A 24,517-nucleotide genomic window follows, 5' to 3' on the forward strand; every position below is an offset into this window, starting at 1 on the left:
TATAGACAGTGATGTAAATATAGATATGTGTGTGCTAAAAATGTAGATAAGCTCAGAAGGAAGGCAATAAAATTAGAGAGGAGTGAGAAAGGTTGCTAGCAGAAGGTAGGACATTGGTTGAGAATTGAAGTAAATGATGATGCAGAGAAGAGATGAGGTTTAGTAGAGGAAAAGGCCAAAGCAAACTGAGAAGTACTTTGGTTTGGCTGATTAGGTCAATGGTCCATTATTACCAACAACTATAGGTGCGTACCCATGGAACTTTATTTCTTTATTTTTAAAGCAAAGTTTTGTTGAATATTCATTATAAAGGATACTAATATATTCATCAAGTAAACAACTTTTAAAGTGCTACTTAAGTAAGCTTTATAAAATAACAATTAAACTTTATTTTTAAGATGTAAACTTTAAAAATGAGACACAAAATACCAATTTTTTGGAGAACTTATGATATGCCTGGGCACACATCCAGTACACATACCTTTGTCAATACCCCATCAGTGATACTTGCACAGCCAAAACCAGAAACATGATCTTGGTGGAAATATGGTCTTAAACTAGAAGAGAATCTTAGTTTTAGAAGTGGATCTGGTGAAGACAACAACATGATGGACAAGATGACAAAATATACTAGATCACATGGAGGTCACAGGGTTTGCGGAGAAAAGGGAGATGTGATATCAATACAGAACTATAAGGGAGAGTAAACAAGTCAACTGCTAAAGGATCCTCAGTCATGGAAACAGACAACAGAATTACTTTAAACAAAGAGCACTAGCTTGGGGTTTTATAAGACCCATGTCTCTCTTCCAGACCTCTGTTGTTCTGTTTAAAACCCTTACCTCTACATTTAATTCAATCAGAAACACATATATTAGATACCTGCTGTGTGTTCCTCATTTCCTCTATGACAAAACAGAGACTAACTTCTCTGTTTGTCATTTAAAGCCTTTCACAATCTAACTCCAATCTATTTTTCCAGGATAATTATACGTTATCCCCCCATATACTCTACACTGTAGCCAAACTAGTATACCTTCTGTTGCAAGTACACATTATATCTGCAGCCTCTGTGTCTCTGCACAGACTGTCCCCTTTACCCAGAGTACTCTGCCTCCTCATCTCAACCTCTTGGAACCCCTGCCTCCATTTAAAGATGAGATCAAATGCCACCTCCTATAAGAATCTTTTCCTGATTCCTCATTTGTTAGTGTCACCCACCAAGGATCTTATACTGTGTATGTATATATAAACAGCACATATATCTCCAAATATGTTGTAAACTTTCTGAACAATGTAAGGTCTTTGAAGGTAGGAATAATCTCATATGTGTCTTTGTACCCCAAGCACTTAGCACAGTTCCTGGCACATCATAGATACCTAATAAATTCATGTAGAACAACTGATTGAGTCTTGATATAGCTGGATGATAGAGTATATTAGTCAGTCAATGCTAAATAAAAACTCCTGTTGGGCAGTAAAGTGACATCTATAAGTAAATCACCTATGAACCCAAAGGAAAAAATACCATTTGGGTGGAGGACATGTGGAATTCTTAGGGGCCTAACATAGGAAACTGAATGGAAATGGAATGGTATCCCAGAAAGTAGATATGGTCTTATTGTGAGGAATACCAGCCAATTTTAAAATTTCACATTAATTCTTGGAATTTACAAACTGCACTACTACCAGATTTATAATTGTATTAACTTCCCTAATTTCCTTTTTGTAGGAATTCACCCTCCCAAGTGATTATAGTTATCCCCCATTCAAAAGCCCTTCCAGGAAGAAAAAAAAAAAAGCTACTCCTTCCAAGAGCAACTTTGGTGATAGATTCTTGATGTACCTGAATCCATACTGCCCCTTCATACTCTGAATTAGACATCCCCAAATGCAGCCATAGAGTATTAGTCTCCCAGACCGACCTATAGTTAGTTCCTTGTGCTTTGTCGTATACTTTCTTCTCTCATTAGACCTTGTCAATAGAGCACAACACAATCTGGGGGAAAAAAACACTGGAACACCATTAAGCATGCTATGTGAGTTCAGAAGCCGAGCAATAAGTGATTAACTAAATGGGCTCTATCCTTTACCTAAATCAACATCTTTATCCAGGATATTCCCAATTTACAGGATGAAAGGGTATAAATGAATTTCTTAATAGGATTCAACCTTATGCTTCTCTGACAGCTATTGGAAAACACAATGGCTATTCTGTCCTCAATTGGAAATATTGACTATCAAATCCAACTCTTTCATTTTACAGATGAGAAAACTGAGTGACTTCCCCAGGATCACAGATCTAAGTGTAGGATTTGAAGCCAGATTTTCCTAATTTCAACTCCAATTCTCTATTCACTACACCACTCTGTCTCTCACCTAAACACAAGCTAATGACTGCTACTGGAAAACTGGCAACCCTTGATAGAGGGAATAGTTTGGCTAGCTATGACAGACACTAGAGGATAGGACTCTCCTTCTTGGTTATATAAGACAAAAGGTGTGGTGACCTTCCCCCTGGAACCACTTTCTTCAATTTGGTACAATCTAGTGCCTGTTCTAGAAGGTCCATGAAGACTCAGTATTGCATCTATGTCAACCATTGGTTTCCCTAGCACCTATGGATGATCCGGAGAAACTGGAGATATGGTAGAGAGTATATTCTCAATGGAGACATAGTCGAGAATATCACTTAGTGTATTGAGAAAGATATGGATGAGAAGTTCATACCAGGTACAAGTCCAAATTGGTTCAACCATTTCACCAATGCCTGCATAAGCCTTGCCTCTGAATCCTGGGGAAATCCCCTGAGATGGGGGAGGGGAGAATGCTTAGATCCTGTTATGCTATGTCAGCAGACCTTGACTAAAAGCAAACACTGGATTGCAAACTTTCAAATGATCAATTCCTACTATGGTTTAAGCACACGCTCTGTTGAGCTGTGCCTTCATCTCCATAGAATTCCATACAAGAACCAGCCTTGAGCTTTGTTTGTTTTCTTTGATCCTAGATTATATCTCCTATTCCCCAGATAATGACTGAGACTGACTGGCTGTGATCCCTGCTTATCTTCTTAATGCCTTCCTGCTAATAATCCAGGCTAGAAATTTTATTTTACTCTTCCTTAAATGCTACAGATAAAAATAAATTTTCCCTGCTATGTATAATCTGCCCTCTTTCCCTCCCCACCCACCCACCCCACCCATTTGAGAATGGAGTTGTCCTAGTCCGTAGTGCTGTAGAGACTGAGTGTTGAGTCAGAATTTATTATCTTTCAAGGATGTATATGCTTCATGTTGTGTTATAACCCTGATCCTCACCGCTGGAAATGACTTTACCTTTTAAACTTTTGTCTCAATGTGGTTTGTGTGAGGTTCAGAATGCCAAAGTACAGAACAAGAAAGCATGGAGCACATGAAACAGAGCATAGAGTTGATAAAAAGCAAACAAAACAAGCCGCCTTTGCTGAGGGGAAATACAATTAAGAAGGGGAAATTGAGAAATATGGAGACAGGGCAGGTTGGCCGGGATCCCTGGTGGAATCGGGTACTCAAACTAGTAAAATCTGATGGTCAAGCAACATTTTTATCTGGTCCAAACAAAACCAGGTATTGGGTAAAGAAGTGGGGAGCTTGGATGTGGTGTTCACACCACATTGATGATATTTCATGCTGGGGTGGGGGGTGGGGGTAGGGGGAAGGAAGATCTCAGAAAATGGTGACTAGTTGATTTGTTGGGTAGAAAAGGAAGCTTTCGGCAAGTATGGTGAGCCTTACTTCTGCTAGATGACTCAGAGGATTTGAGCCTCCCTCACAGATTTTTTATTTAGATGGGCAAGGAAGTTACTAAAGTCCATAGTATTTTATTTTGCAACTTTCTGATGCATATATCATGTATTAATGTGCATTGCAATGATCTGCTCACCCTTCTAGTAGACTGGGCTCCTTAAAGGTAGGGATAATAACAGCAATAATAACTCACATTTTTGTAGTACTTCAAGGTCTGCGATCATGAATTTTGTACTCCCATCAGGGTTTGGCACAATGATGTACAGGTAATACATGATTCAAAAGTGTTCGATTGATCATCATCCATACATCCTAATCCACAAAGTAAGACATTACAAAAAGGTTTTACTGAAGAGAGGCAGCTAGAGCCCCAGGCCTGGAGTCAGGAGGACTCATCTTCCTGAGTTCAAATCCAGTCTCAGACACATACTAGTTATGTGACTTTGGGCAAGTCACTTAACTGTTTGCCTCAGTTTCCTCATCTATAATATGAGTTGGAGAAGGAAATAACAAACCACTCTAGTACCTTTGGCAAGAAAACCCCAAATGGGATTACAAAGAGTGGGACATGACTCAAAACACAGACAAGAATAACTTACTAAAGAATGTGTTTCTCAAAAATAACTATTTTTCCTCCTCCAAACTACCAGGGGGCTATCAAGGCTTTGAGGGAAAGACAATTCCCTCCAAAAGTAAAAAGTTCTACATTGTAACCTAGGCTACTGAAGTGGCACCTCAGTGTCCCAGACAGGCCCTAGCAGCACAGGTCAGTATTTTCTTTACTATTTGCCCTTTGACTTTTCTATTTTTTAATTCTTTCTTCACTTTGATTTTTTTTAAGACTAGGTCTATAAAAACCAATTAAATCATTTTATTTGCCAGACTGGACAATTCATTTTTAAAAATTGGTTTGGTTATTGTCAAATTTAATTAAACAAACCTTTATTAAATCCCTGCTTGGTGCTAGGCTTTAGTCATCTAAGCAGTGTGGATAAAGGGATGTCCTAGGAGTCAGGACAACATGCATTCATCTTCTATCTCTAACAAATACTCCCTGCATGACCCCAGGCAATTAAAAAAAAAAAACAAGTAACTTGTTAAGATTTTATGTTGGATAGATGCCTATCTGCAATGGCAGAAATAGTTCCTTAACTACTGGAGGTATGTCAACCTCTTACACTATAAGCACAAAAAATATGATTCATTTTAATTAGGGGCATATTAATAAATATTTAACAACAGGCTGTCTGAGGGGAAAATGTACTCGTGACACACTTCAAAGTTTAATCTTCATTATAACATTTTCTCCATCACTTTCTTAAGTCTACACAGCCAACAATGCAATAAATCAAGCCCTGATTTATAGCGTCTGCTGATTTCCAAAAAGGTAAATGTTCACACTGAAAATTTAACAATATGCCCTAAGACCTGGTTTGAACTGGCTCTAGCACACTCCTGGACATTAATATAAAAAGAAAAATTTAATTTCCCACTGCTTACTCTGAAAACATACACATTCATATAAACACATAAACACATACGTACTTATTGTGTCTGACCAAAGAACATAAGCTGTTTGAGAAAAGATTATTTTTTACTTTTGTTTTTGTATCCCGATTTTATACACAGATACACATATATACATTATATCATATATGCATGTATATGTACATATATGAGAGAGAGAAAAATATTTCTTTTATTTTCCTTCACCCCTACAGAAAATGCGGAAGATGTAAAGGACTCATAGGAACACATAAACAGCTGCAAAAAAAAAAAAAAGGACCTTAATTCATCGCATCAACTCTAGCCCAGAAGGGAATGGAGTTGCTACCTAGGTAACTCTTTGACATTCCAATTAGTCCCTCTTTCCCATGGAATCCTCCACCATCCCTCCCAGGCTCATAATATATGCTCCCCTGTCATTTTGACTCCTCTCCAAAGATAAAGAATATGCCTGTGATTTCATTTGTATAGACAGCTCCTGGTAAGAAAACACCTTCTATCAAAGCATATTAGCAATTATTCTTCAATTTATACTTAAGATAGGCATGTCCACGTGGGTTTTCTAAATGTAGAGTTGTGGTTTGTGTATAGCCAAGATAGATGTGACCTGAGACCTGGCTAGCCTCTGTGGAGTGGAAGACAGCCAAAGCAGGGCCTGTTCTGTCAGCATGTTACCTTGGGCAAATGGGGAATAAAAAAGAGGAGGCAGATAAGAAAGCCCCAGGAGCATCATGCATCTGGGTCTTCTTTTCTCCTTTCCTCTTCAAAAAGAATGATTAACTAGAATTATGTCTATTTCCTTCAGATATCTCTGGTCTGAAAGCACAAATCTGAGTTCAGACGGAAAACCATGGTCACTCTTAAGGGAGAAGGCAGCCCCAAGCTGACACTCACCAGCTTAGCCCCTTTCCAACAACCATTGGTTATACAAAAGACCTTCATAAATAGCTAAAAGTAAACAAATCTTTTTATAAAAGCAAAATAGCAAATAGAAATTGGAAACATTCTCTAGATTAGCATATAAAAGAAAATACTAATAGAGCTCTTCAGCAGGTATCTTCAACTCAAACTGAAAGAGAAGGATCTAGTTTCCCATGTCTCTTCACATGTTTCTCCTGAAAAGTATCTATGGAACCATATGTCTCTTTCTCCCCAGGGAAGTTCTGACCCCAATGTCACTTAAGCACGTACATAGTAGCATCATGTCCTATTCAACATTCTCTCTATCAATCTCATATCACATATCCCTCCACATACTTCAGTAGTATACAAAATGCCCAAGACCCTGGTTGGAAGTCTGGACACATATAGTCATAGAGAGTTGTGTGGAACACTGAAAGGCGAAGTGACTTGCCAAGGGTCACACAGAAAGTATGTGTTGGAGGCAGGAAAGACTTGAACACAAGTCTTCTCAGATGCCAAAACCAGAACAGTCTAGTAGGCTAGCCTGCTACCTCAAGTGTAACGTCAAATTGTTTCAAGAGGAAGAGTGCTCATAACTAGGGAAATTCTTATTGTTTGTTGTTGTTTTGTATAAACTTGATCAGACTATTTGAGATTAAACAGTCAATATGGTCAATGGCTGTGTCTGCAGACATAGCCTTATTCTCATAAGACTATCTTATAAACTTTCTTTTTGTAACGGAGTCTGTGGCAGCTATGTCGCACAGTAGGTAGAGTGATAGGCCTGGAGTCAGGAAGACCTGAGTTAAAATGTGGCCTCAGATACTTACTAGCTGTGTGATCCTGGGCAAGTCACTTAACCCTGTTTGCCTCAGTTTCCTCATCTGTAAAATTAACTGGAGAAAAAAATGGCAAACTACTCTAGTATCTCTGCTAAGAAAACCCCAAATGAATTCACAAAGAGTTAAACACAACTGAAACAACTGAGCAAGAACAGTGGAGTCTAAAGACAAAACTATGAACTAAAGAAGTCTTTCCTTTTCAGTTTGGAAAACAGTTGTATCTCCTGAAACTACCTTTCAGCTCAGTCTTCTGGTGAGATGCCCAGTCTGAGCAATTATCTGCTCAGAAATGAATGTGCTGTGCTGGCTTTTGGCAAATGTTACACAATAACTATAAGTACATTTTCCTGGTCCTCTATAAGCAATCACATCTCTACCTTTAATTCCCAATAAATATGATAAAAACATATGTATCCTCCTGCTCACTCTAAGATTTGTTTCTTGGATTAAATGCCAACTCCTCAGTCATTATTTAAGGATACATTCCAATATAAAAATGGGACAATACAAAGAGTACAAAGGCTCATAATGTTCTAACAAGGAAAACTTCTGATAGTCTAATGAATCTTTCTTTTTCACAGTCCTATACAATCCCTCCCAGTCTTATACTGCTCCTTTATGGTTTGAACCATCCTCCAAAGACCAACATACTCTGAAGGTTGCTGAACAAGAAGTCACTTTCCCATCAGTCCAATACTATCCAAATAATTCACTGGCATTGCCTTTCTTATAATATGCTGCTGAGGAACCTTAGAAGTGATCCTCTTTCTCCCAGGATCATCTAGCATTAAGAAATCTTTCTTTACAAGATTTGATCTCTGAATTTTCAGGAACTTTCAAACTTAGGATTACCCTCACCACTGATGATACCCCACAAATTACCCTCCTTTGGCCTCCTTTAGCTAATTTCTGGGATCATGCTGCCTAAGAAATCAAATTCCTCCACCCTCTACCCAGGAAGTTGAAGTTCAAGAATATTGTCCCTGAAATACTCTCACAGGTCTTATTTGCAAGTACAGCTTTGCTTCTGACAGCTTCTTCTTTAGAACTCTCATTACCTTAAATGCTATCATCTTTACCTAGGAAAGTTCATTCTTAGGCTCTCCAGACTCAGAACTATGGGCATGCACACATAACTTTCATATGTTTCTACCTCCAAGGAAACCATTATAGTTTCACTGGAAGAGGAGCAGGAAGTCTACTGTGCATGGACACAGTTTCCCCACATACACCTGCCAAGAAGGTGAGTCCACTCTGCTATGTACTTGTTTAGTTTCTCAAAGTCCAAGAGAAAAAGAGTTGTCCTGTCACAGACAGCAGCTCTAAAAATAATACATTTTCCTATAACTCAGTCAACCAATTTTAAGCAATTCTCTATATCCTCTAAGCAAGGTGCAAATGGGCATTTCCACACTTCATGGAGAGGTGACCATCAGTTGCCTCCCGTCAAAAGGCTATACACCCTAATATCTCATCAAGTTGATTGGAGAACTCATCAAATTGGTCATGGACTTTTCTAATCAACACTCTGCCTCCCCAAATAATTTAACTTGTCTTGATATAGTCTAACTGGCTGGTGTTTATTTAGATGTTTCTCTTGTGCCTAAATCTGTATTTTGAGTAGAATTTGCTCAGATCTAGTATCCTGTCAGTGTTCACTAATATCACTACAACAACAACAACTATTACTGCTACTACTATGATTGCTACTACTACCACCACCAACAGCAACACTCCTAGTGGCAACTATCTATCTTGCAAACAGGCAATCAGTTAAATAACAAGCATACATTAAATCCTTGCTAGGCACTAGGCGCTAGAAGAGAGTATACACTGAAATGAAGAAGACCTGGGTTAAAGTCCTGCCTCTGAAATAAATTAGCTATCTGACATTCGGTGAGTCATATCAATTCTCAGTATCTCCAGACAACTCTGAGACTTTAAATTAGACTTTAAATTGTGGACTTTTGCATCTGTTTTGGTTATTAGATGTTCTTACATCAATGAAATCAGAAAAAGGAAAATAAAAAGTATGCACTGCAATGCTCAAATACTGAATTATAGCAAAACCACATAACATAATTAACAGAAATAATAATAATTATTATTGTTACTATTATAAAGAGGAAGATAAGGAAGAAGAAGCTTAAAGAAATTAACAGTTACATGGTGTCAGCCTTAATGTACACTTTCAGAACTAAAAAATGGACAATAACAAATTTGGAAAATACTTAATAAAAACATATACAATATTAATGAAACACAGGGCCATCACCCTGAGGAAGTTAGGGAAAGATTAGCCCTTCCTCATCAAAAAGGAGGGAGAATACTGACATATATCCTCAGAATACATGATTAAAAACTTACAGAAATAGGAAGAAATCACTTCATAAAGAAATAAAATTTGTCAAATATAAGTGAAAGGGGTTTACTTTTGGATGGAGCCCAGGAAGTGGCCAAAAAGTAGGAGTAGAATCAAAAAGTTCTCCATAAGAGATATCCACATAAATTCAACAAATAATATGTCAATGAATTAATGTTGAACAAGTAGCTAAGTCATGCAGATTTCTTTATTGAAATAGGGATTTATAATGGAAATTTAGGTTCAAGTCATCAATATCAGAAAGTACAGAAAGATTATCTATAAGGAGCCCAGACTTGTTGAGAAATGTAGAAATTATGTAAGGAAATAATAGAAAGTGGGCAACACATCATTATTGGTTGAAAAAATAATCTTTTGAAATATAGAACCTAAAAGAAGAAATCAAAGTTGTCTCGTAAAAGGATAAGGTACATATAATATAACATATTGTATGTTACAACCAAACTGGTCTACATGCTGTGTCCCATAGATGATATTCCATTTCACACCTCCATTCCTTTACATATGCTCTCCTTTCTCACCTCTGCTTTTCTTCAAGACCCAAGCTAAGGATAAGGTACATACAATAATAATAAGGTACATACAACCTATTTGCTACTGAAAACCAAGGGTTTTCAATGAGCCCATGAAAATGAATTTTCATATTAACACCTTTATTTAATTATAAAATAAAAAGTTATTTTATGCACTCATGCAATAATTTACAGAAAAATATATGCATAGTTGTCATACAAAAGATATGATACATAGTTTTTCATATATGAGATGTATATCTATATGCATATATATGTATAACTTATATAGATATAGATATAATAGTAGTATCGTAACTTTTTCCAGGACCATTTTTATTTGAATTCTGCTGAAAAAGATAAAACTATAATAACATGAATTAATAATAATAATAATAGTTTACATTTATAAAGTCCTTTGCTTTACATATCTCATTTGGCCATCATAGCAACTATATAAGATACATGATATACCCATTTTACAGAAGAAATAGGACCAGAGAGGTTAATTACTCACCTAGGGTCCCATAGCCAGTAAGGATTCTCATAACAACCCTATGAATTGGGTGCTACATTTGGTATTCTCATTTTATCTATCAGGGTATTGAACATTAGAGAGATCAAGTAACTTGTTTGGCTGATATGCATTAGAAATGAGATGGTATACTATTCTCACTGAACCAGTAAAATGATTGTTGAATCAGCTATGTCAGTCCATTAGGACTTATAGGCAAATTTGAGGTTCAAGTCATAGAAGGAATTGAGGGAACCAAATAGACCTGCTCTTTTTAGAATTGATGAAGCACTTTAACGCTTATGAAGCATTTTCAAATATTATCTCATTTTATCCTAACAACAACCCTGGGAATTAGGTGCTATGATTATCATCCTCATTTTACAGATGAGGAAACTGAGGCAAACAGAGGTTAAGTGACTTACTCAGGGTCACACAGCTGGCAAGTGTTTGAGAGTAAATTTGAATTCAGGTCTTCCCGACTTCACACTATGCTGCCTAGATGTCATAATATATTAATGAAAAAATAATTATTGTTATGATATGATAAAATATAATAATAATTATAATCAGAACATGTGTACTTACTTCACTTATCGTCACCTCTAGCCCTCAGATTCCCGGCACACAATAAAGCATCTGCTCCTGGCTGGAGCCATCTGTCCTCCCCCAAAGTGGTAGTGGTATGCTTAGTTGAGTGATTGATGGACAGGACGTTCAGTGTTACAGCTCAGTTTGTAATTCCCTACCCCTACTCCCACATCCCTAGAGGATCCATCTCCAGCCAGGAAACCCACTGTCCAGTTCCTAGTAGTATGTCAGCAAAAATTTCAGTCCTGAATCAATCAGCATTTAAAATTACAAATTAAAAGCCATTTAGTATCACCAAAAAAAAAAAAGAACAAGTTATAAGATGTTCTAATGGAGGCTCTAACGAGGGCGTGGTCTTATAATTCAGTTACAAAAATGTCAACGTGAATGTAAAGTTTCCAGTCAGTCAGATTACAGCTTTCCTGCCCTTTACTCTAAAGGCAGGGTTGGCATTATATCAAACATCATCTACCTTTCTGTGAGGGTCTTACATGGACCAGATATAGAAATAAAAATGAGAAAGGTACAATTCCAGGAAATAGCAAGGCAAGTCCCTATGCTAGGTGGGGTAGGTCAATTCATAAAACAGAAACAAGGGGGTAAAAATATGCTTCATAGGTCACAGAAGTCTGTAGTGAACTGCTACAGAAGTGAAACTAGATCCAGACACCAAAGCTATCCCTCAGACCCCTGGACAGTGTTTTCTTCAAATCAGTCTAAGAATGAACAATGTGAGCACATCTCAGTGCCACTTGGTGGTCCTCCACTCCCTTTCACTTTCCCTAAATTAAACCCATGATCTAGTTTCACTCCAGTCTAGAGACTAGAAGTCATTTGGGGTCTTTATTCCCCATTCCAAAACACCTGGCTTCAGCTCAGTCTAAGAAGGAGAAAAGAGGTACAGAGGAAGGAGTGCTGGGTTTGGCATCAGAAGGCCATGGTTCAAATTTCACCTTTGCATTGACTAATTATGTAACCTAAGGATAGTCATTTAACTACTCTGGGCCTTTGTCTTCTTTATAATGAAACTGGTTGTTTCAGAAGACATCAGAGCTAGATATTACTTTAGAAGCTATCTCCTTCCTTACACCCAACTCCACAAATGACAGTCAGTCAGTCAGTCAACAAATATTTAAGTATTTACTATATGAACCAGGCACTGTGCTAAGTGCTAAAGATACAAAGAAATGAAAAGGAAAAAAAATGGTCCCTGCCCCAAAGTAGTTCACACTGTAGTGGGGAAGACAACATGCAAACTCTAGACTCATAAAAAATACATACTGAGTAGATGAAAGGTGCTCTCAGAAAGGAGGCACTAGAATGAGGTCCCTAATAGGAAAGGCCTATTGCAGAAGGTAGAATTTGATCTGAGTCTTAAAAGAAGTCAGGGAATCCAGGATGTAGAGGTTAGACGGTGGAATGATTAAATGTCAAGAGACAACCTTTGAAAAAGCACGGAGTCAGGAAATGGAATAGCTTATGTGAGAAGCAGCAAGTCAGTCAGTCTAGCTGGATTGTAAAATGTGTAAAGGGGAGAAAAGAAGAACAAAAAAGTAGGAAGGGAAAAAGTTGTAAAGGGCTTTTCTAATTCAGCTCTCTCATTTATAGTTAATGAAACTGAGGCCCAGAGAGGTTAATTGATTTGTCCAAGGTCATGCAAATAATGAAGAGCAAAACTGGGTTTCAAAGACAGGTCCTTTGACTCCATATCTACTGTTTCTTTTTTTCTATACTGCACAGCATGTACTAAATGAACTAGAGACAATTAGTCTTAGAGGAGAACTTGGGGGGGACATGCTAACAGACTTCAAATATTTGAAGGGCTGTAATATAGAAGAGGAATTGGGTTTGTGATGCTTAATCCCAGTTGGCCTCCCCTCCAGTGCCTTACTTGCTGGGGAGGACTCCTTACAAACCAAAAATAGAATTGCTCCCCAGGAATTTGAGGTTGGGATAGAATTAAAGCAAAAAGATTCTAATTTCCTGATTGAGGAGAAGGACAACTCAAGACCAATGGACTTAGGGCAAACTTCAAACCAGGTAAAGAACCAAGTCTGGGATAAGTTGCCAACTCTTGTAGCCTCCACCTAGTAGTTCCTGGCTAGCCACCATGCCAGAGAGAGATAACGTAAGAAAAATGAATTCAGTAAGCTCAAGATTTGTGAACAGTGACTTGCGGCGGCAGATTGTAATTTTGTTTTCCACAAATATTCAAATCTGGAAGTAAAATTCAATGTAAATAGATCAATTCATTAAATTTTTAAACATGGATGAAAATAAAAAGCAATCAATATTTTCTACTAGGCATTTCTATGTGCTAAGAACAATTCTTTTACATTTTCTGCAGTTTTTATTTACTACTTTCTTGAGATTCAATGCAGAAATTCAATCCCAAAGTTTTAAAAGTTCCTCTGGAAAAATTCTATTTTAATTATGCATCATGATTATTAAAGATACAATTTATCTTTTTTGGAGATTAAGGCATTGTGTTCCACTGTATACAAGTCAGAAAGATACAGTTTGTGCCTCATGGAGTTATATTTCCTCTTGACATAATGATTAATCCATAAAGCTGTCCTTATTTTCCTTAAGACTGAAGAATATTTTCAGTTATTCTCTTATAATGGTAAATTTATTATCCATGAGAGTGCAGAGCCTCTACACCACTGTGATTTGAAGATAATAAAAAAACACTATATAGTTATCCTTCCACATCCCATGGGTTACAGGAGCAGTGCCCCTGTGATCTGGAAAATCTGTGTAAAATTTTTCAGCTCTCCCTTCATACCAGAGAAGTCTGGATTTTTTGTTCTTTTCCTTTTATGGGGTGTTTATAGTACCTTATTGTAAAATTTGGATTAGGTACTTGATCATAGGTTACATTACACAATACTATACATGTATTTTATGCATTTCTGAGTTTCTAAATTTTTTCTGTGTCATCTTCTATGTCATCTTCTGTTTCTATGACATCTTCTATGTTATGTTATCTGTGGCTTCTGCAAAACTCTCAAAAAATTCCCATTTAATTTCTTATGCCAAGAAAACACATTTGGAAAATCACAATGTAGAAGGAATAATTATAGTTTTAACATGGGATTTTTAGATATTGTATCAAATTTTTCTATTAACAGTTCTAATAAGAATTCACATTTATACAACTTTATAGGGTTTACAAGTTTACCTGTGAGGTATGTAATACAAATATGATTTTGTCATTTTACAGAAGAAACTTAAGATTACTCACTTGTGTTGCATAGCCAGAGTCAAAGTTATAAGTTAAACTTGGATCTCCAGACTAGTGGTATTCCAATTATACCATAGATCAAAGGATCGTGGCTTCAGAGGAGAAGGGACCTTGATAGCCAAATAGTCCAATTCCTTTATTTTATATTTCTTTTATACTTTATTTATATTTTTTATTTATTTTATAGATGAAGAAACTGAGGTCTAGAGAGGGTGAAATTATTTGTCCAAGGCCAGATTAGTAACAAGTGACAGAGGCTGGATTCAAACCGAAATCTAGTGTGCTTTCCAATATACTGTGCCTCTAATTCAAATGTCATTAAAATTTCTTTATGCAGATTCAGCAGTTTCAACCTTATTGAAATTTAACAAATATTTACTAAGCAAGTCTCGCATATTGAACACTGATACTAAACACTGCAAGAGATACAAAGATATCATTCAATTCAATATGTAGGCACTAAGGATATAAAAACAAAACAGTCCCTGCATTCAAGGAGTTTGCATTCTGCTTGGAGGAAACAACATATACAGATAAAAGGAATTGTAACAAGTAAATAAAAATAAAGGTCAAATAGGTGGCACAGTAGATAAAGCACCAGGCCTGGAGTGAGGAAGACACATCTTCCTGAGTTCAAATCCAGCCTCAGACACTTACTAGCTGGGCAAGTCACTTAACCATGTTTGCCTCAGTTTCCTCATGTGTAAATTGAGCTGGAGAAGAAAATGGCAAACTGCTCCAGTATCTTTGCCAAGAAAACCCCAAATGGAACCACGAAGAGCTTGGCACAACTGAAAATGACTGAACAACAACAACAACAACAAACAAAAGTAAATTTCTGAAGGGGGAAATACTAACAGTTGGAAAATTCAGAAGATGGCTTTTGTCAGAGGTCACACGAGCTAAACCTTGGACAGAGGCAGAAATTCCAAGAGGTGGAAGTGAGGAGAGACAAGGTTTCAGGCATGGGAAGCAGCCTATACAAGAAGAGAAAGATGGAAGATGGAGTTATATACTCTGCATACAGGAAGTAGACCAGTTGTTTTAGAACATACAGTACATGAAGGAAGAAAATGTGTAATCATATTAGAAAGATTAGGTGGGGCTGGATTGCTAAGTGCTCTGGGTGCCAAAGAGAAGAAAGAACTTGTATTTTATAATGAACCCTTAAAACTTATGGAGCAAGTATCAGACCTATGTTTGGAAAATACCAACTGGGCAGTGCTTTGGAGGATGAAGTGGAAACTGAATAACCTACATGCAAGGAGGATGATTAGGAGGCTATTACAATAATCCAGGTAAAGATGCAATTTTTTTGGTGGGGGATAATGATGATGATGAAAAAAAGGAAAAGAAAAGGATATTAATGAAATATTTTAAAAATACAAAGAAAAGAAATGAAGGAAGTTCCAAATGGAACACAAACAAACAGTAAAAGTTTGGCAATACTGTATTACTATATATATGTATGTGTGTGTGTGTGTTTTTAATTGTACATAATAAAAGTTCACAATTTTATATATACAAACTTCTTTTTCTTTTCTTCATATATTGATATTTTCATTCTTGATGTTTAAGTTCACAATAAAGAAAAAGAAAATAGACTATTATTCATTTTTTAAACACATGAAGATAAATAATATACAGGTACTACCCTCCAAGAACATATAATCTAATAAATGAGATAAAGCCCAATCATAAAAAATGATAACATAAAATATATTGTATAACTTACAACGAATGAGCTATAGAGTGTGCTAGGAAATCACAAAATGACCACAAAAAATGATAATACAAAATATAACATGATGATTGTATAACTTACAAAGAATGAGTTATAGGATGTCCTAGGAAAGAAAAACAATTTACAATCAGGACAGGGGGAATGAGAAGAGTATGTGGAGGCAGGAGTGGGAAGCTTTGTGAAAAGGCTATGATTTGAACAGGGTACCATAACCATAAATTTCAGTTAGAAGGATCATCAACATTCGTCCAATCCAATTTATACCTGAAAAACTATTTCCTCCAAAGTCTACCAAACTATGTATTCAATCTTTGCTTCCAGTGAGACAACCCTTTGCCATTCTGGATAGCTCCAGTTTTTAGGGAATTATTCTGCATAGTTAACCTAAATTTGTCTCTTTTTAATTTCGACCCATTGTTCTTAATCTTGCCCTATAGAGATAAGTAGAACATATCTCATTTTTCTTTAACCTGACCTTCCTTCAAGTTCTCAAAGAAAACTATGTATGTATTCTCTTTTATTTCCCAAAGTAAAATGCCCCCAGTCCCTTCAAAGGATTCCCTTATGGCACAAAGTTGTCCTATGAATGGGTCTTGTAATATGTGTAGAATTTCAAATGATAGGGATGTGGAGCAGTGGGCACTCCAGTAAGAATGAATAGTGAAATTGAGGGCATGAAGTTGGACTTCTGTTTGGGAAATGTTGAGTAGGGTATGCTAGGGCAGGATATAACTAAAACAAAAAGGGATAGAGTCAGACTGTGTGAATCCTTATAAACAATTTTAAAGAATTTGTACTTTATTCACTAGGCCATTAGAGGGTTTTGAGTAAAGGAATGTCATAATCAGATTTGTGAATAAGGAAGATTAACCTGATCAATCCACAATTAATAAACATTTATTAAGCACCTACTAGGATACAGGCACTGTTCTAGCCTAATGGTTAAAAAGATAAAAGGAATTAAGTCCCTGCCCTCAGGGAACTTATATCCTAATGGAAAAGATAACAAATGAAAAACAGCTACAAAACATATTAATAATAATAACATAGCTAACATTTATATAGCACTTTAAGGTTTGCAAAGTACTTTATTAAAAATATTCTCTTTTTTATCAGATGCAACAGATGTAAGATAACACAATTTGGGGAGAAGGCAACAACAGCCAGAGGAATAAAGAAAAGTCTTATGCAGATAATAGTGCTTAAACCATATCGAAAGAAATCAGGGATTCTAAGATAAGAAGAATAGATTAGAACTGGGGTTCTTGATCTTTTTAATGTGTCATAGGCCCTTTTGGCAATCTGGTGAAACCTATAGGTCCATTTTCTGAATGTTGATTTTCAAATACATATAATAAATTACATAGGATTACAAAAGAAACCAAAGGTCAGTTTAAAAAAAATAAAGATCCTTTTTTTCTATTCAAGTTCACAGAATCCTTGAAATTTATACATGAACCCTCTTGGAGAGGAGCAGGGAGAATATACTCCAGATAGAGGAATGGCAAGAATTCATTTAGGAGGCTTTTATAAAAGTCAAGGTAATGAGATTCTGCACCAGAATAGGAATTGTGTGAGTGGAGAGGATGGATATGAGAACCGCTGTGGAAGTAAAATTGTGAGATTTGTGAACTGATCAGATGTGCAAGATGAGGAAAGAGAAGAATCAAAAATGACTAACTCTTCAGGCATGGGTGCCTCGGTCAATGGCAGAGCCACAGACAAAAATAGGAAGTCAGGAGGAGGAATAGGTTTTGATGGAAAAATAAATTCAGTTTAGATTTGTTTCTTGGCTTAGATGATGACTCCTTAGTCGCCATACTAGGAAACAATCCAATATAACAGTGGGACAATACAAAAGTACAAAGGGTCACTAAAGTTTAACCTCTGCATAGATATAGTAAAGTGATTTAAAAAAAACTAAACTAGCAAAAAAATGTTTTTGATCTGGAATTTTATCAAGTAGAAATCAGTAGTTCTTGCTAAACAATTGCATTTTGCTGTGCCTCTATTTCTCAATTGCTTAAGTAGAGATATGTCATTTATCTCATGAAGGTGTTGTGATTTTAAACAAGATCCTTAAATCCTTGAAGGAAAAGTGCTGCATAAATACATGTTCAATTTTCCAACAGGTATTAAAATGATTGCCTGATTTGCCTGTGAGCTCCACAATGCCATCAGTTCCTTATTCTAAAGGTTATCCCTAGCCTCATTATTCTAAACTTTCTATTATCTTTCAGTAATCAGATTAACCATTTTCAAGGAACTGATCAATTATATATGCAAGTCAACACAACCTTAGGACATAATCAATCAATTGATGTTTGTTCAGTAAAAAGGCGTAGAGAAGAGATTGTCTGCCATCAAGGAACTTACAGCAGAGATAACATGAAAAGAACTTGAATACTTATAGAAAATCCTATTAACAAGTGTTGAGTGATAAAAAGATCCTGAGAAAAGGAATCAAGCAGAGTTCACTGGATTTAATTGGGAATAATAGTTCACATTTACATAATGCTTTAAATTTAACAAAATGTTTCCCCTCCTCAACTTTGCAAGGTAGATGGGACAAGTATCATTATCCCCAGCTTATGGACATTATCTGCCAGGCCAGATGATGAAATCAGAGCTCTGAGAGGGTAAGTAATTTACCCTTGGTTACTCCGTGTCAGACTCAGCATTCATTTGCTTAAGTCTATGAGATCTTAGATTTAGACTTGGAAGAGACCTTAGATAGTTCAACTCCCTATTTTAACAGATGAGAAAACTGAAGAACAGAGAGATTACAACTGGCAAGTGGCAAAATCAGGTTCTGAATTCAGGTCTTCTGGTTCTTTTGTAAACCAAGATTCTTTCCATTACACTCAAATCTTGGCTTCCTGACTCCAAATCACTGTGGTATAGTGGAAAGAGTGCTAGATTCAGTCACAGAATCATAGAAACTCAAGAGTTACTTGGACACTGTATAATCCAGGGATTCTAAACCTGGAACTCATGGATTCTGAAAAGAACCACAGAAAGATTTCAGGGGTGTCTATGAATTTGAATGGGTAAGAAGTATAGGGGCAGCTAGGTGGTGCAGTGGATAGATCACTGGCCCTGGAGTTAGGAAGACCTGAGTTCAAATCCAGCCTCAGACATATAACACTCACTAGTTGTGTGACTCTCAGCAAGTCACTTAACCCCAATTGCCTCACAAAAAAGGTATATCTTTTATTTTTTATTAACTTCTAACTTAAATTTATCATTTCCTCAAATTTTTGGTGCAAAGAATACAGCAATGTGCTTAAAGTTAAAAAGACCTTAGTTCAAATCCAGCCTTGGACACTTACTAGTTGTGTGACCCTTGGCAAGTCAGTTAACCTCTCTTTGTCTTGGTTTCTTCATCTATGAATTGAGGATTATAATATTTCCTACCTCTTTGGGTTGTTCTGAAGATCAAATAAGGTAATAATTCTGAAATGGTCAATATAGTGCCTGGCACTTAGTAAACACTATATAAATATTATTAATTGTTTTTAACATCATCATCATTATCATCATCATTATTATTATTCTGAGAAGGGGTCCATAAGGCTTCCTCAGACTGACAAAGGGCTCCATGATACAAGACAAGTTAAAATCCCCACTCTATACATCATCTAAACCTATGATCAAATAAGAATTCCTGCGACAACATTCCAACAAGTAGATATCAAGCCACTAGTTGAAATTCTCCAGTGATAGAACCCACTACATCCTAAGGCAACTCATTCCACTTTTTCACAGTTCTAATTTTTGGAAAGTTTATTCTTGTTTTGTTTTGTTTTTGTTTTTTTTGTGAGGCATTCAGGGTTAAGTGACTTGCCCAAGGTCACACAGCTAGTATGTGTCAAGTGTTTGGTGTGAGGCCAGATTTGAACTCAGGTCCTCCTGACTTCAGGGCTGGTGCTCTATCCACTGTACCACCTAGCTGCCCCAGGAAAGTTTATTCTTATGTGGATTGGAAATCTGCCTCTTTTCAACTTCTACCCATTTGCTCTTTATTCTGCCCTCTGTGACAAAGCACAACAGACTTAATCCCTCTTCCACAAATTAGGACTCCAAATAATAGAAAACAAGATCCTATCTACTCTAAGTCTTCTCCAGGCTAAACATCTCCAGTTCCTTGAGTCAATTCTCATAAAAGATGACTTCCAGCCCACCACCACCCTGCTATTGACATTCTCCAGTTTATCTCTACTATTCTCAGAGTGTGGCTCCCAGAGATAAGCACCAAACTCCGGATGGGGTCTGAACAGGACCAAGTACAAAGGTATTCTCACTTCCCTCAACTCTGAACTTTATACCTTTCATAAAGTAGTCTAAAGTCATCTTAATTTTTTGGCAACCATATTAAACTATTGATTCATATCAAGTTTGGCATTAAAACACCCATGTCTTTTTCAAATGAACTATGAATCTATATTAAGATATTATTAACGAGAAACATATCACATCAATGAGACACAAAACTGGATTTATTACAAGAGAAATGAACATGCATGTAAAACTCCTGCAGAGGTTCAATCTGTTCAGTGGTATAGGGAAAGCCTTGGGTATTTAAGTTACAGGGAAAGGGAAAGTCAAAAAAGAGAGGAAAAGGACTAATGCCTTCCCGAAGAGGAGGAGAAAAGCAACAGCAAAAGCAGCATTCTTTTCCCTTGGAAACTGCTAGGCCGTAAAGATAGGGAGGTCTGCTTATCTACAAGGGACCCAGCTACAGTTTTTCAGTCTGATGCAGACTGACTGGTGCCTGTCTTTGTAGCTGGTTCAACTCTCAAGGGCATACAAGGAGTCCAGCTTGGGGTGCAAAACAACAAATTATGTCAGTTGGAGAGGAGGGGGCTTCATCCTTGACATGTTCTGGGCCTCCTGCACTTCTCCAGGTCCAGTGTTTCTGGAAAATGTAGCAACTTAAGGAGACAAGTTCAAGGGGCCTCTTAACAAAATATATAGCCATCCTGTACTTGTCCAGTTCAATGCAGGACTTTATCCCCATTAAATTTCATTTTCTTAGATTTGTCCTATCATCATAGCCTGTTAAAATATTTTTGAAGTTAAAGGATGGCTGAATTCTAGTACTGACACTTACTCTCTGGGGCACCTTGAAAAATCATTTAATTTTCCAAGACCTCAGTTTCCTCATCTATTAAAACTAAGGGGTTGAACTGGATGGTCTCAAAGGTTCCTCCTGGCTCTGAAAGTTATGATTCTATGAGCCTAAGTTTTCTCCTCTACTGGCTTTGAGTTAGGTTTATAAAATGAAAGACATAAAAGAGGAAAAAAGGAGTTGAATTTCAGAAATAAGACCATATAGCACAGGCAAAGGACACATGGAAACTCTCCCCTCTCTCTCTCTCTCTCTCTCTCTCTCTCTCTCTCTCTCTCTCTCTCTCTCTCTCTCTCTCTCTCTCTCTTTGTATCTCTTTCCTCAGCTCTATCTCTTGTGATCCCTGGCCCCATACTCAAGTATCACCTAATTCAGTGGGCCTTTTCTGATTCCCCCTTCCCCAATTATTAGTGTCCTACCCCCAAATTACTTTGTCTTATGCCACACATATTTGTCTAGAGGGGGCTGGCCTCAGAGGCGGGAAGACCTAGCTTCTGTTCCTGCCTCTGGCAAATGCTGCCTGTCTGACCCTGAACAAGTCACTTAAGCTCTGAGGGCCCCAGGAAAAACTCTAATTCTCTAAGTTACACAGAAAGTGTCAATATGCATTGGTAGAGGGTAAAATCCCAAAGTATTCATATATGTGCTAATAAATGAACATTTTGTATCAGCCCCCTAGTGGAATATAAGGTTCTAATAAGAAGTACTCTATGTTTTTTATATCCTCAATACTATAGCACAATACTTGGCACATAGTAAATGTTTAATAAATAATCGTTATCTCATTTAATCTTTATATCCCTATAAATAGGTATTATTATTATCATTGGGGCAACTAGAGTACTGGATCTGGAGTCAGGAAGAACTGAATTCAAACCTGACCTCAGACACTTACTAGCTGTGTGACCCTGGGCAAGTCACTTAACCCTGTTTGCCTCCATTTCCTCATCTGTAAAATGAGCTGGAGAAGGAAATGGCAAACCATTCCAGTATCTTGGCCAAGAAAACCCCAAATGGGATCATGAAGAGTTGGACATGACTGAAACAACTAAACAACAACAACAACAACAACAACAAAATATACTCTCGTGGGAGCTCATGTAAACTCAAAGACTAGATGACACAGGTTTGGTCTATATACAACTGAAAGATGCAGAATAAACTAATTGGCACATAATTGGCTCCCAACATAATCAGACACTTCATTCATTAAATTAGCCAAAATAACCAAACTTATCTTATTCTGATATCATTATTCTAGCTGCCTCAAAAATTGGATCAGATTAACTGCGAAGTGATCCTAATTCTTAGGATCAGTCTTTTTTTCTTTTCTTTTCTTTCCTTTTTTTATAGTTGGATTAGGGACTGATGATTAGGGAGAGAATGACTATGAGGGTCCTCTGACCTTTAACATAAGCATTTGTGAACTTGTTTATCTATACCTATAAATAACGATATATTAATAATTTAATTTCAAGATGATTGGTTTCTTTGCGTTCAAATGTATTTTTTATTTTATACATTTTAAAACTTTATTCTTCAAAGAGTTCCATAGGCTTCATCAGACTGACAAATGTGTCCATAATACAAATTTTTAAAAAAGTTAAGAACTCCTGCCTTAGAGAATAAGAAAGGGTGCAAAATGTTTCGTAAAATATGCAATTCTTGCTTAAGACATAGAGCCATCATTACCCAATCCTTTGATCTATTCCCTGCCTCTGACCTCAGGCAATTTACTTTATAGCTCAATGAAGAAATACAGTGTGACCTGAGCCAGTCACTTAACCTCCTTTTGCTTCAAATTCTTCATATATAAAATGGGGATAATAATAGCACCTACCTAGTTATTGTGAAGATAATATAAAATTTATATTTGTAAATTACTTTGCAAACCTAAAGGCTCTAACAAAAATGCTAGCTGTTCTCTCCTCTCTTATTCATGCCAAGATGGCAACCTCTCTCCTAATCCTTCTGATTAGGCAGCTCTCGGACCTCACACCTGTCAGAGGTGTCCACTGGGTGCAGGCTACTCCCCGGGCACTATGCACCAAAGCTCCCCCTGAGGAAGAATCTTCCATTCCTGTCTCCCTCTACCAGGATGCTCCCTCAAAATATTTGGAGACAGAAAAATAGCTGGCTCCATATGGCTCCCATCCAGTCTGGGCTGACTATTGATGAAACCACAAAGGTGGCATCCCGCCACAGCAAACCCATAAGACATGGATTCAAGGGAACAAAGTTGCTGAGAACCCTTGCCCCAGCTGCCGGGATCAGAAGCTCTATGTGGACTTTAGAAATGTGAAGCTCCTGGAGCAGTTTGTGCTCACACAGGTGTCATCTTCCATGCCCCATGCACAGGTGTCTGTATGAAGCAGCATAAGAAGCTGACAGAAGCTGTCCTGAGGGCCAGAGACTACGGTTTTCTCAGGTACCACATCCCACTGGTACAGCCACGGGATACTGATTTCAGCAACTCCCATTGAGCTGTGGGCTGTACACCAATGGCTCCTGCCTTAGCTGCAGGTACCTCCTGGTATCCATGGTACAATTGGCAGCAGCCACCTGAGAGAGAGCTGGCCTGTCTTCAATGTCTATATCAAGGCCACCTTAAGGAGGAGAGTGGACCCCTACCAGAGATGACGCCTGTAGTTCTATCTCAAATTAATATTCTGACTGAGGTAGAGGAATCCAGGAGTGTCCACTAGAAAGGAAGTGATAGATATACTCTATGGTGCTCCAGAGCTTAAGGGATGGAAGTTAGAAGGTCCTGATGCCTAAACTGAACTGATCCTTATCCCTACCATTTTTAGAAATCGATAGGATAGTGGCGAGCTCTTGACATAGAGGAAAGGAGAAAACAGGGAGAAGGTAAAATGAAGTATGCCTGAATAAGTATTTTGGTCAATTTCCCTTTATGCTGCACCCCCCATATTTTAAAGTTGCAGGGGTAGGGGGTGCCTAACTTATCAAGTCAACCCTTTATAATAAAATTCTTTTATTAAAAATGCTAATTGTTGTTCATCATCATCATCACCATCATTATCATCATCTTTCGATAATACCTCCAATATAGAATAACACAAACACAAATGCAAAAAGAAAGCCCCAGATCTATGCTGCTGTCCCACATATCTGGTTATATTGCTGCCACAGCAATGTGAGAAGTCAATCTATGCATCATCCCATAAGCCTACATTCTCAATGTTCTTAGATATTGCCCATGGCCAGGCTCAGAAGGCAAGAGAGGCTTATTAGAATCATTGGAAACAAATTCTGTCTTCTTGCCCCATGGATCAAGAGCTTGCCTTCCTTGTTATGGTAACAATGGTGATCATTTTGATCATGTCCAACATACT

The 24,517-nt window shown here is 37.3% G+C and overlaps 1 pseudogene; it reads left to right on the forward strand.

Annotated features, from left to right (window-relative positions):
- The first annotated feature begins 23,108 nt into the window (after positions 1-23,108).
- LOC114037558 lies at positions 23,109-23,866 on the forward strand (annotated as a pseudogene).
- The last annotated feature ends 651 nt before the right edge of the window (positions 23,867-24,517 follow it).

Source organism: Vombatus ursinus, unplaced genomic scaffold (assembly GCF_900497805.2).
Source record: "Vombatus ursinus unplaced genomic scaffold, bare-nosed wombat genome assembly UNPS02000582.1, whole genome shotgun sequence".
In the NCBI taxonomy this organism is placed as follows: domain Eukaryota; kingdom Metazoa; phylum Chordata; class Mammalia; order Diprotodontia; family Vombatidae; genus Vombatus; species Vombatus ursinus.